The 13,912-nt window shown below is 44.0% G+C and overlaps 1 long non-coding RNA gene across 2 annotated transcripts in view; it reads left to right on the top strand.

Annotated features, from left to right (window-relative positions):
• The window catches only part of LOC140612928 (uncharacterized), a 72,801-nt gene extending 62,889 nt beyond the window's left edge, over window positions 1-9,912 (top strand). Inside the window, exons 3-5 of one of the 2 annotated variants that reach the window (XR_012014051.1) lie at window positions 5,373-5,532; window positions 5,737-5,919; window positions 9,289-9,912. This is a non-coding gene — a long non-coding RNA (uncharacterized lncRNA). Of the gene's footprint in view, window positions 1-5,372; window positions 5,537-5,736; window positions 5,920-9,288 lie in introns of both variants that reach the window. The other variant, XR_012014052.1, reaches the window with a different exon arrangement.
• Window positions 9,913-13,912: the final 4,000 nt, after the last annotated feature.

Raw genomic sequence — 13,912 nt, 5'->3', positions numbered from 1 at the left:
AAGATGTCTTATTTTCAGTAGTGCAAAGCTCAATAAGCAAAGTCAACTTAAAATATTACTATCCAAAGGTGTTCTTAAGCTTTACATTTTGCTTCACAACATGGTGATTTGGTCTCAGTCGATATTCTTTAAAAATCACTCCTTATAAATAAAAGCATTAATTCAAGTAACAGAATTTTAACTTGCATGGTAAAGCTATTGATTTGACTCTGGTGACCATGTTAAATGTCCTTACTTGTTTCATTCACAACTTCATTGATTTTGAGGAGGAGATATATAGATGTCTATGAAATAAATCTATGAATGTTATTTTTAAATAGCCTTTTGGAAGGCACCAAGCGTTTCATCTCAATGGGGTTTTGTTGAGTCATAGCCTCTATTTTTGTAAGTGGGGAAACAGGCGCACAGAAAGGATGAAAGCAGTGTTTTAGAGTTGAGGAGATAAGAGCCCCTCAGCTTTCAGTGACTCTCCATTGCACCGGTCAACATCACCTTTTCCTGTAGGATGTTTCCAAGCAGCATTGCTTTTTGAGTAGTATGTTCCTAGAAGAAGGAAAAGCCTGTCTCTTTTGAAAAAAAAAAGAAAGAAAATAATATTTTTCAACCAAGAGGAGATGAAGAAAGGGCTGGAACTAAGTCAGGTTGTCTCCGGCCAGACCACTCATCCGGCCCTCAGAATTCTGTAGGTGTTATAAACGAAAGCTAAGGCATTTGAACCATAGCTGTTAGCTCACACCTGCTAAGAACACGCCTGACTCATGGTAAGTAACCATGCTTTATCCTGGTCTCAGCGTGAAACACCTTTCCCTGAGATCAGTGCCCCTAACATAATGCTCCTCAAACTTTCTCACCAAAGTACCCTTCAGTAAAGAAGAGAGTGAATGCATATTTTTAAGTAGGATGAGGGAAGGAAATGGAAGAAATTGTGAGTCCAACGTAAAAGGCGATGCCGATGATATCTGAAGGCACCTGAAGGCAAGTCCCAAAGGCTGATCTTTTAGTAATGGTTGCAATTTGTCTTACAAATTCCTGCCGCAGTTTAACATGCTGTCCCACATTACGAAATGCCAAACTGTAAGATACAGTGTATGAGTTTCATACTTTTTAAAAAAATTTTCATACTTGACGCTCTATCACAATGTTAATGCATAACACATTAACATTGAAAATAATGATTTCACACTGGTTTGCTAAAAAGTATTTCCTCTAAGAATGTGAGTAAAACTGATTATCCAGAATGTTGGGTTGACTTGATCCAGGGGTTTCTGCTCCTTTTACTGCACATTCCTCCCCGGCCTCATCCCCACCACTACCCAGGGGCGTGCGGGATAGTTAATGGGGACGTTGTTCGTCGGGTGTGCTGGCTGGTTAGCTCAATCTCGCCTTGAGTATTTACTCAGAGGCCTGAGATTTTACCCTTTTTATGCAGTTTTTACCTTTAATGTGGCAATCCTCTTTAAAAACGTCTATAAGGAGCACCAAAGTCAAGTCACAATTAGGATTATTGTCAAAGGTAATTTCCCCAGAACTGGCAGCCAGGGGGGAAAAAAATAAAAGCATAGAAGGACCCTCAGAAAGGGGTTCTGGAAGTGAGCTACTTTATCTTTTCATAAACTGTGTGGAGATTAGAACTTCATGCAAAATAAGAAAGTAAATCTAAAAAATAATAGGATATAGTTAAATCGATATCGATATTTAGAGTGAAAATGCTTTATGGAAGGCAGTAAAATCTTTTAGGATCCTGGGGGAAAATATGGGTGTAAGAATGGAATAAATTACTACAGTTTAATCACTTAGTAAATAACTAAAATACTGTTGCTGGATTTATGGTGTCAGAGAGCAGCCTCCTATTAAATAGAGAACATGTCAGTGATTCAGTGGAGCTAGATTTTAGAGAAATCGTGCAGGGGCCACGGCTGTCTTTCCAGCTTACCTTTAGTATTTCTCTTCATTATTCTTCCCTGCATGTGGGTCCATTTTAAACTGTCCTGTGTCAGTAAAACCATAAATTCTTATTTAAAGGGAGTCCATTGGATTCTGAAACATCCATTTAAGAGCCTTCCTTACCTGTGCCACTCACACTGCTGATCATTTTCATCGAGACCGTTTATGACTCCAGTTTCCTGTTCTCCATTACAACCAGGGTCGGCCGTTTGGCTTCAACCCCATGGCTGTGTTTGGCTCCAGAGTGTTTGGAGGTGACTGCTAGAGTCATAGTTTTGTGCAAGGAGGCAAAAATATTGGATCTGCAGATACTTAACATTTTCTGGCTTCCACTAGCATTATGATGATAAAGCACTGATGGGAAGAAATAAAGAAACTGGGGTAATAATAGGGCCTTTTATCAAAATTATGTGTTTGAAGGGGCCCCTGGGTGGCTCAGTTGGTTGAGCCTCAGACTCTTAATTTTGGCTCAGGTCATGATCTCAGGGCCATGAGATGGAGCCCCAGGGCAGGCTCTGTGCTCAGCGGGGAGTCTGTTTGGGATTCTTTCTCCCTCTCCCTCTGCCTATTTTCTCCGCATGCTCTCTCTCTCTAAAATAAGTAAATCTTTTTTTTAAAAAAAGAAACCACTGTAAAAAATAATAATAATAAAATAAAATAATTAAAAAAAGAAACCAAAAAAACTACGTATTTGGTAAAGCCAGACATTGCCTCCAACAACAGAAAAAGGCAACATGTTTCCTTTATCCCTCTCACAGAAGTACTTTGCCAGTGACTCTCTTTCCTGAGCAGTTCTGTAATTTTGAAAACTTTTTCTTAACCCTCTTGTCAAAATTCATGTCTCCTTGGCCCCATTCTTAAAATTAATTGACTAGAAAATAGCGACAGATTAAGTCTCACCGAATGGTAAGTAATGAAATAATGAAATTTTAATTATGCTTTTATATTACACATATCTGATCAGGCTTCTATAGCAAAATAGCAAAAAAACAAGGAACTGCAAAGTGTTAACACAATGTACAGAGACGATATATTCAATCATAACGTAGCTGCTTTCCCATACCCATTTTAAAATCATTTTTCTCATTTTCAGTCAACTGTACATTTGTCTTACATACGATACTTCTTTTTTGGCAACTGACTTTATATCACATTGAACCACAAGAGAGTAACGGAATTTGAGTGCACCAGTTGGCATGCAACCCAGAGAAAGAGGAGCTACAGGAGACAGAAGTTAAGAGATTTACTGCAAAAATCAATCAATCAATCAATCAATCGATAATTGGCTGATGTCATTGTGGGGCCTGGCTAGGAAGGTTCCAAATCCTGGGGCGGGCAACCAGGAAGGGCAGGCTGGCACCCCCAGCACAGGCTGTGGCTGCTCCTCCCAGAGACAAAATTTCTTCATCCAAGAAGGTTCAGCCTCCTTCTTAAGGCCTTTCAGGTGACCGAATGAGACTCCCCTGTGGTAATAGTCTCTCTGGCTTAAAATCAAGTGATTATGGGCTTTACTCACATAGACCATGTATCTTCACAGCAACACCTCTGTGACTATTGGGCGGAATCACGCGGTGCCGTAACCTAGCCAAGTCCACACATCAGAGGACCTCGACATGGACCATTTTGTCTAAAGAAAAGACAACTAAAAGAGGTTTGGTCTAATACAGTAGCCAAGTGCAGTTTCCAAGGTTCTTCCTGGATCTATATGGCTTTCCTGTTGGAGAACTTGAGGAAATTTCCCTGAAATTGCCTTGAACTCATCAGCGGGAAGACAGCTGATACCTCCTTAGATATTCTTCAAGCCCCCTGAATCATACTGGAATGTTGTTATTATTCCACATGAAAACCCTTTTATTATTTGAAGACCTGCTTTTAGTTCTTCTTTTCTTCTAGAAATGGGCCAGCTTCATTAATTGGGCTTCCATTATTCTCTACTTCATTCACAACAAAATAATGAAACAGTGTCTGTTAAATGCTTCACACAAAGCTCGGTGCCTTTGTACTATGGCATTTCTCTGTACCCATCGTAGGAGCGCGACAATGAACAAAGCAATAGTTCCAATTATTTTCTAATCGTGAACCAACCAGGTACCATATGCTGTTCACATACACTGAGGGACCTGGGACTTTTTATTTTTTTCTTTTTAAATAAACACTGGGATGACTGATTTTAAGCAAGAGAGACTATTCTTTTTATTTTTATTTATTTTTTTTGAGAGACTATTCTTTTTAAATAAACCCTGTACTCACAGAAAGAAATTGCAAACTAAATTCTTGATCCAACTTCTGAGAATTGGCCTTCCCTGCAGCAGGACGGCTCCCTACTTCTTCTCCAGGGAGGGTGGGAGGTTGCCGTCTGTACTGTCCCCCGAAACTTTGAAGACCTTGCTGTGGGCTCTCTGGATTAAATAAGCCAAGGTACCAGTTCAGCTAAGGAGACCTTGGTAACAACGTCAGTCCGGTCAGTGGAAAGTAGCAGTTTTAAGCTTCAAACTCTTAAAAACAGGTGTTAGGAAAATGCCACCCCTGTCGTCGATGGGCTGCCGGGCGAGGGCCTTGCCTCGTACACCTGACACAGTCGCGTTTCCAGCATCACTGTGGTGGCGAAATCAGCAGACGGTAAATTTGCATTACTTTCGGCAAAGGACACGGTACATCCTCAGGTTTTTCTTCCCTATTTCTTTGGGTCTCTTAGTGACCCTTGCTAATTGCATAAAACGGAGTTAGATGAACATAAAAATTAGTTTTTTAATGATGCTGAACCACAGACCAAAGGATTTACCAACAAATCCTCTTTGCTTTTCTGTCTCAACTTGCAGCAGAGCCTTTCCTGCTGTCATCTTGGCTGCTGTCTAGGCTCCTTGCCACTGCCCCTTCCCTCTTCCTGGGGCTGCCGCTGCTAATTTAGCGTGAAGATACAACCCTGATGAATTAGTGTGTCCAATCAGACATCTTTACGCTGTATAAACTAGGTTACCATTTATTAATCAGTCCATTACTCCGATCAAAGGTGCTGAGGCTGCCGCCCTTACTGCCACTGCCCCTGAGCCAGCAAAGTCCTGGCCAGGGCTCCGTGGAACCTTGGGACATCGGTTCATGGAGGTCTTTAGCCAGAAACTCTCTGCCGTGAAACATCAGATGGCAATGGCTATTATATCTTACTCGTCTCCTTTTAACATAATGTCTTGCTTTAAATTTTTATTGCCATTTACCTGATTGGGAATCATTTTTGGAGTCAAAGATGCTCTTGGTGAAATTTCATGATAAATACAGAGAAAATACACCCGTAGTTGATAAATTCCATAACATAGATGAAGCGAGTCAACGTAAAACCTTCATTGATTTAACAATATTTATAGACTGCATCTAAGATTATTTTCTTGTGATCAACAGAACCCTTCCATGCAATCTGGTATTTTCGTTTTCAGCATTCAGGGAGTGTTCAAGTGTTTGACATGCAATTAACCGTACAGAAGAGCAGGGAACAGCATCCAGAGTGAAGAAAGGGGGTAATGGTGAACAGAAATAGAAGCTCATTTGTTTTCAAGCTGGAAAGTGGAAAAAGGAAAACACACCATTCACACCTGGGTGTGTAAGTCAATATCTATTACATACCATTAAAAGTGCTAGAAGCCCCTGTTATAGGACTGGTGCGAATGCAGGAGGTAACTGGTCTACGCTTTCTGTGTTGTCCTAACATGTATGGTGCAGCACCTAGTATCCGGGGCAGGTGAAACTTGGGTACCAGGGGGGGCGTTCTTTTTTTTTTTTTAATTTTAATTTTTTTTCCAGGGGGCCTTCTCAACAGGATTTTACCATATATGTTTTGAGTCGACTGATAAAATACAATTTCATATCATCCAATCAACATTTCTGCTACTGAAAGGGTAATTTCTGCCATGGGGAACGTGTTCCCAGAATCTACTTCCGGCCTGGTATTTAGGGACCAGAGATCAAGTTGGGCTCGTGCTACAGGTAACTCTAATTTACAGGTAGCTAGATAAAAGTGAAAGTAATGGCGCTCATTTGGGACACCTACTGCTAAAGGTTGGGGGCCTCCGCCAGGAAGAGGAACTTCCAAGCTGCTTGTCTGGTTTTATTAAAAAATAGTTGTCAAACCCCCGAAGGACATCTTTCCTTCCTTTTGTCAAAATGAGGCTGGATTCTTTCGTGATCAGCGCTCTACTTGTGTCTCTGGAGTTGGCTGTTGTTTAATTATGTATCACCTAAATATTATCTTGACAGCATAAATAATATATAGGCAATCGGTCTGGGATGTTTGTAAAGCCTGGAAAGACAATATTGATTAGCATTTCCTAGACATGACGGAGTCTGCATGGTTCAGGGCTAGGGAACAGAGCACCCGTTTTATTACTTGATGAATTCCAGAAGAGGAATTGGCTTCCTTCTCTCTGCTTTCTTGCTGGACTCCAGTATATGTATGTACGTGCGTGTGGGTCTGTGTGTGTGTGTGTGTGTGTGTGTGTATCACTATATATATATATATCTTGATTATAAACAGGTACGTTTATTGAAAAAACTTAGAAAACATGAAAAGTCACATGAAGAAATTAAGACCACCCATAGGAAAATAAATAAATAAATAAAACTACCCATAGACTTACTACCCAAATTCAAACATTTTATATCTATTGCATCCATTCATTCATTCATCAAATATTTACTAAGCCAACATATTGTGTGCAGGCAGTCTTCTAGGTGCTGGGAATATATTAGTGGCCAAAACGGACCAAAAAAAAAAAAAAAAGCCCTATCCTCTCAGAAATTAAATTTTAATGAGGGGAGTCAATATCCAAATAACTAAGTAAACCTTGCAGTTGTTGACTGCTTTCCACCTGGGCATTTCCACCCAGCTCTGTGGGAGAATGGACTTTAAGGACCCCATCCAGCAGCTCTTTGGTCGTCTGCATTCCGGTTGGCTTCAGAATGTGTACTCTACGGGCCTCCCCTTGAGAAATAAAGTTGGTCCCGTGCAGCCAAGGAATGATCTCAGGAAAAGTTCTGTTCTCCGTTCAGAACTCCACTATACATGTTTTATGCACGTATGTTTATATATATACGTCATATCACGGGAGGCACCGGCAGGAGGTCAGGAAATGGAAGGCCAGAGAGGCCCTGGGTCCGCAGGGGCTTTGCCCCGTTGTGCAGCCACAGCTCCTGTCCAGTAGCCCTCTTCTGCGGTCACTACTTTCTCTCCAGGTTCTGATAACTACACTCTCCTCGTGTCCCCTCATTTCCAGGGATGGCATTGTCCCTACCCCAATTGTTGCCCATCTTGGGATATTTCGCAGTATCTTGCTGATTTTCCTTCATGCTGCTTACACCCTTGCAAATACTCCCTGCACTATCCCCCTTCCCCCCCCCACCCCCCGCAGTGACTATACTCCGTGTGCCATCTGTTTCTTTCTAGGACCTTGACAGGTACACCTAGTATGCTGCAGAGTTATAAATACTAAGGAGGAAAAATAAACAAGGGAATGGGGACTCAAGTACTTGAGAAGAGCTTGGGATTTTAAGTGTAGAGTGCAGGGAAGGCTTCCATGAGAAAGTGAGTTTTTTTTTTTTAATATTTAATTTATTTATTCATGAGAGACACACACAGAAACAGGCAGAGATACAGGCAGAGGGAGAAGCAGGCTCCAGGCAGGGAGCCCGATGCGGGACTCAATCCCGGGTCTCCAGGGTCACGCCCTGGGCTGAAGGCGGCGCTAAGCTGCTGAGCCACCTGGGATGCCCAAGAAAGTGAGTTTTGAGTGAGATCTGTAAGAAAAGAGTGAGCACCTTCTACAGACGCACAGAGACAGAGAGAAGGTGGGGAGGGGGAAATTGCTAGGAACGTACATCTTAACATATTGCAAGAATAGGATCGTCTTGTTGCCCACGGCGCTCTGCATCTTAACCCTGGGAGCAGTTCCCCGCGCCGTCGAATATGCTTTTATTATTCAACTGGAATGCGTATATGGAACTTCGTTTTAAAGTTACAGCATACTTGGTTTAATAGATCCCCTGCTTTTAGACAATTGGTTGATTTTACAACTCCATTACCATAAATGAACCTTGTTGACAGTGCTTACTTTCGGAAAGCATCTACACTGATTTCTGGGGCCTACTGGGTCATCTTTCAGGAATCACTGCTCTGCGCTCTCATAGAATGGCAGGATGGGCTCCGTTCTGGGAGCCGTTAGTGTCCGTCTCTGGGAGAGCTCCATCACGGGTGCGCAAGAGCAATTCTGCAAATGGGTGTGGGGTGTGTAGTTACCGTATGGAGCAACAAGAAGCAACATCTGGAATAAGGGAAAAGATCACAAAGGGAGCGATAGTTCTTTTTTCCCCCCAAAACGGGAAGCTTGTGTAGTGAAGTGGAAGCGCAGCATCCATCACCGCGGTCCTTCTCCACCGGAGGAGACCTCTTATCCACGCAGTCCCTCTCCCCTCCCTCAAGCTGATCCAGGAATGAAGAAGCCCTGGAAGTGCCAAATAGGTTGTTTCATTGGTTAAGCTTCCCTTTTTGGATGAGCTCAGGATGGTGTCGGCATGCACGCTCGCTCATCTGATGGAGGTTGAGGACGGAGCGAGGGGGTGGTGGGGGGTCCTGCTGGCCATATCTGGAGTCTTTAGTGAGAGATGAGACGAACTGAAAGAGGCCTGGGGGTGCGTTTAGTTGAGCATCTGACTCTCGGTTTTGGCTCAGGTCCTGCTACCAGGGTCGTGGGATTGAACCGCACGTCGGGCTCCAGGCTCCGTGTTTAGCTTGGAGTCTGCGTAAGGCTCTCCCTCCCTCCGCCCTCCCCCACACCTGCCACTCTCTCCCTTTCTCTCTCCAAGAAATTGAGAAATCTTTTTTTTTTTTAAAGATGAGAATGACACTTTGATTGGCTCTATCACGCATCACTCTAGCTTTGGTGTGCTGCTCCCTGTTCTCAGAGGACATGGGTCATGTACACACTTAGGTTCTTATAAAAGCCTAGTTGTGTCGAGACCCTGAATCTTTTGCGTCTAATTTTGTCCCTGCATAAATTTTACTCTGCACTGACCTATTTCCGAAAAATAAAATAATAGTTTAAAACAGTAACTCTTTGCACATATTTTATCAATATTCATTGAAATTCTGAGTATACTTTACATCCTTTAAATTTTTTCTTACCCCCCCCCCCATCTCTCTCAGCCAAGATCCTTCTTCCTATGAGATTATGCAGAAAGAAACCCGGAAAGTTATTTAGAAGTCAACCCAGAGTGAAAAGACAAACTCTGGCACTTGTTCTGGCTTTTAAAAAGTTCTCTTTTTCTCTTGTCTTTTTTCATATCTCAATCCCACCTCCTGAGACTCCAAATGCCAACATAAATATCAACACAAGTCACTAAGTTTCTCAGGCACCGACACAGAATGAATCAACAATGGCAGCCCCGCTCGACTCCAACTGAAGACACCTTCGCTGCGAAGCCAAAGTTTGGATCAGAGGCTCTTCTCTCTCCGGGGAGCTTTGTTGTCTCTTTCCAACTGTGCAGAGGGTTACAGTGACAGCTCTGGGGTGTGGGACACGGGGAGAGTTGGTATAATCAAAGAAATCCCATATTCTCACAAGTGGTATCTTTGCAAATATTATGACTGTCTATTCACAAGGGAAGAAACTGGGGCATGAGAAGCCCAGGACCACACGGCTCTTAAGTGTGGGATCAAACCACAGAGCTGAGCATGACCGAGCCTTCGCCGTGATGGCCAGCACGGCGGCGTTCCCTGTCGTGCTGTGATGACTCCAGAGAAGATTGGAGAATTAAGCTCATCTTACACGTTACATCGGAGATCCAGGAGGCATGTGTTAGGACTCTCGATTGATCGTGAGAAGACTCCAGAATGTTTCCAACTCAGTATCTCTAGGTCTGGCTGTTGTACACCATAAAACTGTAGGGAAAAAAAAAAAAACTCCACCTTTCTGAATGCACAGTTTATGTTAGTCGTGACATTGGATGTTTTACGCTCTTCATGTGATTTTAGAGCAGGTCTCCAGGGGCTAAAGTAACGGACACATTCTCTCCTTGCACTAAATTATTAAAATACTTTTAGTTTCCTGATTATCCCAATTCCTTCTTTGCTGTTAGACCTTTTCACATGCTTTTCTCTTTTTGAACCAACCTCCGTGCTCCTGGTTGCTTCTCCATAGCCCTCTTCTCTGCATTTATGTTGGTACATTCTGCTTGACTAATCCCTGCTCATCTCTCACTCCTCACTTCACGTTACCATATTGAAGTGGGACAGATATTTCTCCGTGGCGATCCCATCGCTCCCCACGTTTTACCCGTGGTAGCGTGTATCATTTGCTGATGCGCAGTTCTCTGCATTTTTCTGTATACCCCAGATGATGAGACAGGTCGGGATATTGTATGTCATGGGTACTATCGTATCCCTTGAACCTAACAACAGATGCTCAACACATCCTTTTAGAATGAATGCATAGGTGGGATCGTGACTGGGTGATCAGACTACGTAGATTAATCCCTCTAGTGGTTAAGAAAGTTCACGTTAAACCCTTTGCACTTAGAACCACTACGTTCAGGTCACTCAGTGCTTGAAATATTTACTTGATACAGTCAAATAGTCATCCTGGAAAAAGCTTTAGATCCCTGTCTATATTACCAATAACCACTTCGGCCATTTCTGAATTTAGAATGTTCCCCATTGGAAGAACTCTACCCAGAATTTGGTTCAGATGTCAGGACCAATGACACACATACACCATAGTCCAAGAGAGTATGAAAATGCTTATTACTCACAAAATGAGGCTTTCTGGGGAGGCCAAGGTGGATCTTGAGAAAGTTCAAAGTGGCTTGAGGTATTTTACGGCATTTGGGGTGGGAGGCCTGGAGTAAAGGCTCCTGTGTATGGCCTGGGGCTGCTGTGGTTTGAACTTCCAGAGTCAAATGAGGGGGTGCCCAGGCTTTCTTATCAGCCTGCCCAGATATGGGGCAGAATGGAAAGAGGAAGGCTTGATTAAATATTGTCAGCAAATGCCAAAAAACGGAGTCAGACTCAACCTTGCATAATCTCATCCCCCTGAGTGCGGGTGGGATTTGTGACTTATTTATAACCAAAATAATATGACAAATAGAATGAAAAGTAATGGATGACCTCCTTTAAAATCATTCCTGTGATTATACTATGTCGAACCCATTTTAGCACGTTGCATCTAGAGGCTTGATGAGTAAGGGGCCAGACTGGAGAAGTCCACGTGGCAAGGAGTTGTTGGTGGCCTCTGGGAGCCACAGGTAGCCCCTGCGGTCTGATGGTGTCCTCCAGCCCGCAGCCAACAAGGAGGCAGTTCCTGAATCCTGGGTCACAAGGAAACCGTTTCTGCCAGCATCCTCAGTGGGCGTACACATGGATCCTTCCTCAGTCAAGCCTTCGGATAAGAACATAGCCCAAAGTGTGCTTGATCACAGTCTTCAGACGCTGAGCAGAGGACCTAGCTAAGTCATGCCCACACTTATGACCCATAAAAACTGTGAGTCAGTCAATGTATATGTAGTTCCAAGTTGCAATATTTGTGATCACTTGTCGTGCTGCAATAGAAAATTAATATACATTCCAACCAAATAATCTGTCACACACTTTCTCCAGAATTGTGTTTTCAGCTAATGTCATACCACCACCAATCCTTGCTCGCTGGTTTACAAAACCACTCAGTTATTCTGCTACTCTGGTGATTTGTTACATTAGGGACCTTTTTAGGTTTCTCCAAGTCTTCAAGGCGGACCCAAGGATCATACAGCCAGGAAAATGGTACCTTAATAATGCGTCGTAATTGCTGAGAGCTCTTCATAGTCATTGCTTCCTGGAGTATCTGTCATGGGTTATTCCATTTAACCTGTACAATAAAACATGGGTGACATCTCTTCCCCCCATTCCACAGACAAGGATATGGGGATTCACAGTTAGGGAACTTGTGAAAAATAACCCAGCTAGTCAACTTCATATCTGGAATTCAAGCCTAGACTTGTGCCTAGGATGCACACTGTTTCTTTCCCAAGAGAGAGTTTTGGCCACTGGTATCTCCTGGTGACGTTGCAGTTTAAAACACATCTTAAAATTTTGCTTTCGGAACCAGCGATCTTTGTCATAAGTTTAGGCTTCCCACATTTAAATAAGCCAGTGCCGTGACTAAAACTCCAAAAATCAAAAGCATGGACTTTTATTTTCTCGAAACAAGGTAAGATTTGTCTTCCCCATGATATACCAGGCCTTCCGAGTTTTTGCTTTGGAGAAATCTGCGTGTGTCCATCTGCTTGCTTTTTACCCAGTGATCTATTCTCATGACTTTAGGATATAGCATGTCCTGCTCAAAGAAAAATGCGAAGCAGAAACAAATGAGCAAAAAACAACAATTTTTTTTACAAGAACTATTAAAGGAAATCGGCTGGAACCAGAAAAATCTGGGGGCAAATTAATTTTTTCCAAGGGAAGCCTACTACTAAGTTATGCCTGGGCTGGAGATGTATTTGTTAAGTAGCATTAATGCAAGAAGATAATCTAGATTTCCTTTTGAGTCTCTGGGAAGCAGTACGTCTCTTTGTTTATCCCTCGTATAATTTATTTCGGCCTTAATTGTATTAGGTAAGGGGTGGAGAACTTAAAAATAAAAAGGTTTCAATAATTCTGGGAACGTGCATTTATTACTGTGATAAAAGAGCCAACTCTCGCAGTCTCTATTTGCTGCCTTGTTTCAGTGCTTCTCATCGCCAATAAATCAGAGGCTGGGATCTGGTCCCTTGGCGGAGATCAGCGCCTGAGATGGATGCTGTAGGTGGCTTAATAAAGCTTTCAGCCTAGGGCTTCCAGTTTCGATCACAATCTGGAATGTCTGTCTTCCTGTGACCTGTTGCCCCCCTTCTGGCCTTGGCCTGACTTCTGCCTCGGACTCCAGAAGAATATATAGGTTTTTCCTAGTAGAGGTGGACACGAAGCACATAGACGAAGGCCATGATTCCCACGCCAGGAAAGATCGTCCCGGCAGTAGAAGGCCAGTTGGGCAGCTACTTCCTGGGATTGCCTTCCCTTTGTTGGCGCGGTCACTCCTTCCACCTGCCCACCCCCAGCCCGCCACGTAGGGTTCTCCAGCTTGTTACCCGTGGGTGTGTAGACAGCCCCAAGGTCCTGTGAGTTTTGCAGCCCAGCTTCCCTCACCGCGGGCCCCAGTTTCCTGAATGCCTGGATGATGCAGTCCGGCTCCCGTGTTTGGAAAGAAGGAGGGGAGCAGGGCGAACCGGGGCGTCTGGGTCTAGTGTTCTCGTGCGGGGTCAGGCCAGAGCTGGGGCTTTTCCTGCAAGTGCCCCTGTGCTTGACGGTTTCCCCTTTCCTGCCTCGCATCTCCCAGCCTGTCCTTTGCACATACGACGCGGGCCTCTCGACAGACGTGTGACATGAGGAGTCCAGTCTCATCATAAAATAGTAGCTGAGGAGCTGCCTCCGGTCAGAACATCCGGATTCCTATCACCCTTTTCACTGACGTGTGAACTTGGGCAACTCGCTTCGCTTTTCTAAGCGTTGGCTTCTTCTTCTGTAGAGACAGAAGCCAACATCGGCCCTGCCTTTTAAAACTGCAGGGGCTCGATGTGAAGGTGAGCGTCGCTTTGGACTGGAGAGCACTAGAGCCAGGAGCATCACCTTTGTGTCTGGATTTGATGTGTGACTTTGCGAGTAAGCAGCCGTGTGGTCTTGCACAGGTGTTCGCCCTCCGCGCCACGTCTGCTCTGTGAGCCGGGGGGTGAGGTGCCTGGAGGGGCAAAGCTGCTCTGTGAGTTCTGCTCTGGGAGCAGCGTGGCGGGGTGTGCGGCGCGGGCTCGCTCCTGGTGAACGGCCGCCGTGCCCGCCTCCTTCGTGACTTCACTGCTTCACGCAGCTGCTTGGACTCTCACATAACCTACGGTGGTCACTTTTTCCCCAGCCACTTGCTCA

Source organism: Canis lupus, chromosome 21, assembly GCF_048164855.1.
Source record: "Canis lupus baileyi chromosome 21, mCanLup2.hap1, whole genome shotgun sequence".
In the NCBI taxonomy this organism is placed as follows: domain Eukaryota; kingdom Metazoa; phylum Chordata; class Mammalia; order Carnivora; family Canidae; genus Canis; species Canis lupus.
This window is presented reverse-complemented; position numbering and strand designations above follow the sequence as displayed.